Source organism: Paramormyrops kingsleyae, chromosome 23, assembly GCF_048594095.1.
Source record: "Paramormyrops kingsleyae isolate MSU_618 chromosome 23, PKINGS_0.4, whole genome shotgun sequence".
Lineage (NCBI taxonomy): Eukaryota > Metazoa > Chordata > Actinopteri > Osteoglossiformes > Mormyridae > Paramormyrops > Paramormyrops kingsleyae.
Window position 1 is genome coordinate 5,498,230 of NC_132819.1, and position 5,137 is coordinate 5,503,366.

The window sequence follows — 5,137 nt, forward strand, 5'->3', positions numbered from 1 at the left end:
TGATGGACTGGCATCCCATCCAGGGTGTACCCCAGCCTCATGCCCTGTGCTGCCTGGGACAGACTCTGATCCCCCTCCCCAGTACTGGATAAGCTTTTATAAGATGGATGGATGTATTTTCAGATTATTTACATGCTGTAAGTAGTAGCCAGTAGTTTGGTTTAAATTCATTTGAAATGCATCATGGTATATACTTGTCAGGCCCAATGACCTACATTTTTTAAGAAAATATGCATTTTGCCACATGATATAAAAATTTGTGACTGGTGTCAGTTCACAATGACTGGGGAGACTAACTCCTTCTGACATGTTTCCCAGTCAAACCAGCCAGTGTAAGAATCTGTAGTTTGCCTCAGGTGACTAGGAGAGTAACCTGGCTGTTTTAATCACCCGAAGGAAGTGGACTACTTCAGCAACCTGCATGCCCCCCCCCCCCAACCCCCCACCCCCCACCCCATTCCCCCTCAACTGGGAGGAGCAAAACGGGTGACAAGTTCAGTTAGAAGCAATGGTTCATGACAGCAGGTGAAGTCTTCAGGTATTGCATATCCCTTAACACCTGAACGACAGCAAAAGAGGAAGTTTGACTGCCTGCAGAAGGAATGTGATCTTTTTACAATACAGGGCTGCAGACCTTTACTTAAGCGCAGGCATACTGGAAATGAAATGCCTGCAGTTATTGCTTCTCAATTACACTGTGTAAATAATGGAAAAAAAACACCAGATTAGTTTTTTTTTTTAAAGGAGGCTGTGGCTACTGAAGTCTCCTCAGTTCTATCCAGTGCTGTTGTTATGTCCCTTTCTAATTTAAGAAATCAAATAAAATGGTTCTGCGGACATGTCCTGTATTTTTGTTGATCCAGGTGTAACACGAAGATCATCGACTTCATAGATCATCGACGATCACCTGTGTCCCATGATTGATCACAGACCGTCTGATGGTATCCTGCGTATCCTCAAGCGATTGATCGGGCCTGAATTCCATGGCAAGCTGTCTCCAAGGGAGACGAGCGGGCAGTGGGAAATGAATTGGTTTTGTCAATCAGCTGTTACTGGCTGCGTATTACTATAGCCAATAGCACACTTTCATTAACACAAGACCGTGATAATTGGACAAGGGCTGCTACCCAGAATGCCACTCCTGCTCCGAAGAACAGGCCTGAGAGCTACTTAATTTAGTTTGTGCATCAGCCTGATGGACAAGCCATCAACTATGGATTTGAATTCATTCCACATCTTTCTAGTTGAGATTTTTTTACATGTGCATTTGAACTATTAAAAAGATCACATACACATTTAAAACTTGTATGTATCCGTTATAAATTAATAATAATGTTGCCCATTAAATATTTTATCAACTTCTGGTTATGTAAATGTTCCGAGCAGTGAAGTAGTTGAAATATTTTTAGGTTGTACTGTAATTACACATCAAACTGTGAAAATATTTTCTGTGCACAAATATGTCTTCTTTTGAACAATTAGGGTAACATTTAATAAATGTGACGATGCTTGAGTAATCCTCAGGTACACCAGTACATTAGGTACTCCATTAAGTACTCCAAATATGAAGTATTAAGAGAAATACACTGACATTTGTTCAAAGTTTCTACTTCAAGCTCGAGTATGAAAGTAATGAAGAAATGTTTGTGGTGTTTCTTCGTGGTTATCTTCCCTGAGCTGCTAAGAAAAGACGACATGCTATTTACATAACGCCGAGGCTGAGCAGGAGTGGGCGGAAACGAGGCTCCTATTGCAGCGTTTTCTGACAGGACCTCATTGATTGGTCCATGCGAGTTTCTACCAGCCAATTAGGTATTCACTGTGAACGGTTGCTTTGGGGGTGGAAAAGAGAATTATGGGACAGCAATGATGCGCAGAGTATAATTAATGGGCAATGTTGAAGAAAAAGTCGAAAACCTTCATTCTCCAGCTGGAGGTGTAATTTAATTATGACACGAAAGGATCTGCTAGAGTGAAGGTAAACTATTTAGCTTGAATTGTAGTGAACAGTCCATTAATTGCTGTTCATTAACGGAGCTTGTGAAGCAGCTGATTAGATGCCGTGGGGTTTCCTGAAGACCTGTCATGCGAGGGGCAAAGGGCAGAGCCTCCCACCCCCTACCCCTGTCTGGATTGGCACCAGATTGCACGTACTGAGCCGGTTCTCGGGCAGCCCGCAAAGACACGTTGCATCCTGCTGCAGTGACAGGTGGTGGATCAGTCAACCCGCGAGCCTGACAGGAAGGTCCCGGGGTTTGGAGATGTTGGACCAGAAGCATGTCACCTTGCAGGGGTGAGTATGCTGGGAGGGACTGATTAGCTCTTGCATTTCCGCTCCAGACAAATGTCTTTGATAGTCGTGTTATTAATTGATTTGGCTGAGCTTCCTGGAAATCAGCGCGGCACGGTAGTTCTGAAAGAAGTTAGCAGGTCGTGTCCCCAAAATTTAAAACCCTCCACCAAGTAAAATAAACTTTAATTCTTTGCGGACCTGCTCCTCAAAATAGATGCTGTGCAAAGCACTTGTACGTGTAGCAAAAAAGTTTCTCCCCACTTAAAAGCAGAGCTTAGTCTGCATCTGCTTGGTGTCCTTTTAACTCAGCGACTATTTCAAGTTCAACCTTAACTTCCACTCCACATGCCCAACGGTCCCTGGGTGGCACAAACTGGCCTAATAAAATTCAAAGTGGAATGACTGTAATATTAGCAGAAAATAGGTTTTCTGGTTTGTTTGCACAGTTACGCACTTCTAATCCACGTGACCAGGTCCTTTTGAAGATGTCCTATTTTCCATTTTTTTGCACTGTTAATAAGTTTTTTTTTTTAAGCTGTCAGCCGGTTTAACTCTCACCCCTCCGGACGCCCCCGAATTTCAGCCTTCAGCCTTCCCTGTTAAATTCTCATCACATCTCCATCCGCGACAGCGGCCTGACAGCCAGCACTAGAATTCATTGTCTACACCGCACAGCAGAGCCGCTGCGGTAGTCAATATGCTTCTGAGAGACCTGTCAAAAAATAATTGTTGTTGTCAGGAAGGAAGAAAAAAAAAAGTTTTGCCTGGTAAAAGAAATGTTGATCCAGGTAATGGAAGGCATGCCTTTTTATCACAGAGCCGGCGTACATGTATTTAAAAACGACTCATTGACAGATGATTGGTTGGAGAGCTGTTTTCCTCCAACATGTTCCTTCCTGAATGACAGCATGGAAGTCTGTGTATGATAAGTGCATGTGAGGTCAAATTACTGAGAACACCCCCCTCTGAACTAAACTCCCCTTAACTGACCTGATTTGGTGGGACTTATTTCTATGCAACACATGTTAAGTCCAATAATAATGCCCAATTTTACCCCATTGTTAGGGTAATACAGCCTTAATGACTAAATTGGTAGCTGGCTGCAATACCAGTAATTCAAATTCTATCTGGGTTGCAGCATTGGCGCTGGTAATCTTCAAAAGTTAAAAAGCTACATATACTATGCTATTCTGCCCCATTGAGTGACTGATCCACACTTCCATTCTCCATTTGCATGCAGGACCTTACGCTCTCCCCTGCAAGCCTTCTAACAACAGCCTGTCTCCAATGATGGAATGAGTGCAGCCTGTCGTACACAACGGCAAGATCTATTCCCCTGCAGGCCTGTCTGCATTAGCATCAGGATATCCAAAGAGCTACAATCAACTTTATTCGCCATGTACAGCCCGGGAATTTGTTTTGGTATACACATTGAAGTAAAATTAAGTAAACGAAATGTACCTCTAATATAACAGAGAGTAGTAACGTGGACCAATAACCAACCAACAACACAGAGTATGCACAAGAAAGCAAAACAAGACGTTTGGATTAGGTAGGGCGACTGTATTTTACTTTGCAACGGGGCCAAAGAAAGAATTAGAATTAAGTGATCAGTGGTCATTGTCAACACACCACAGCACACAGTGTCCAACAACGAAATGTGTCCTCTGCATTTGACCCATATGTGACTTTCGTGACATAGCAGGGGGCAGCTAATTCAGCGCCCGGGGAGCAGTGCTTGGGGACGGTACCTTGCTCAGGGTACCTCAGTGGTGACTTGCTGGTGGGGGATTCGAACCTGCAATCTTTCAATTACAAGTGCGCTACCCTAACCATCAAGCCACCACTGCCCATCAAAGCTACACATATATGCACACGGAAAATATCTGACTGTAGAAAGCAGATGTCAAAATGAAAATCAACATTTCCTGTATTTTTAGGTCCCAAAAAAGAGGACATGTGGGGAAAAAGAGGACATATGGTCACCTTAGGATAAGTTGCAATGAGATCCAGTGCAACGACATCCATATACAACACAGATGCACAAAATGAAGTGACAGAAAGGCAAGGAATGAGAATTAAATCCTTGCACCTCTGCAGTGGACAAAATAATGATTGCACCTTCAGATGCTCGCTCTCGTTCCACCATGCTGCACTAGCGTCCACCGTTGTCATGACAATCAGTCGACACATAAACGACTAACACGTGCTTTCTGTGATGCTCCTTTACTGGATCACACCTACAGTACAACATGTGACTGGAATCAGACCTTCAGTGACGCATTGGGCCACGTTACGGGGGGGGGGGGGGTTTACAGTAGTAAAGGCGTGTTTGCACTATTGATAAATTACCCCATTTTCTTTACTGCTCAAACCTGACTGCTACACATCTCTCTGAAATTCCTGTTTCCCCCGGGAGTGTATTAACCTGTTAATTAATGATAATTAATCTTGGCACTTTATTGTCGTTATGATTTCCTCGCTTAGCGATGCTTTTATTCAATAAAGCACTAATTAAGAAATTGAAAATGAAAAAGGTTCCGGTTCCAAGCCTAAGGTTATGATCCCTGTTATGCCATTGAGTAATAGTGCTTATTCTGAAAAATACGGTGGTGTAAATGTGTATAAAACTGCAATGTTCATTTTAATGAAAGCTTTTGCTAAGAAATTAATTTAAATGGTATACTGTTTGAGGTGGCATACTCTCTACACCTAGTTCTACAGATGAAACAGATCAAATTAAATCATTAGTCGAGGCTAAAGCAGTTTCAGGCAAACTTTAGCTTACCTTTAGTTTTGCCTGCTGGGCTAAATTACGCATGGCTTTACGCGATAGAGATTAAG

At 42.8% G+C, this 5,137-nt stretch overlaps 1 long non-coding RNA gene across 1 annotated transcript; it reads left to right on the forward strand.

Annotated features, from left to right (window-relative positions):
* Window positions 1-1,856: 1,856 nt before the first annotated feature.
* LOC140581911 (uncharacterized) lies at window positions 1,857-4,829 on the forward strand. Its single transcript, XR_011984955.1, has 2 exons — window positions 1,857-2,293; window positions 3,534-4,829. It is a non-coding gene; the product is annotated as an uncharacterized lncRNA (long non-coding RNA).
* Window positions 4,830-5,137: the final 308 nt, after the last annotated feature.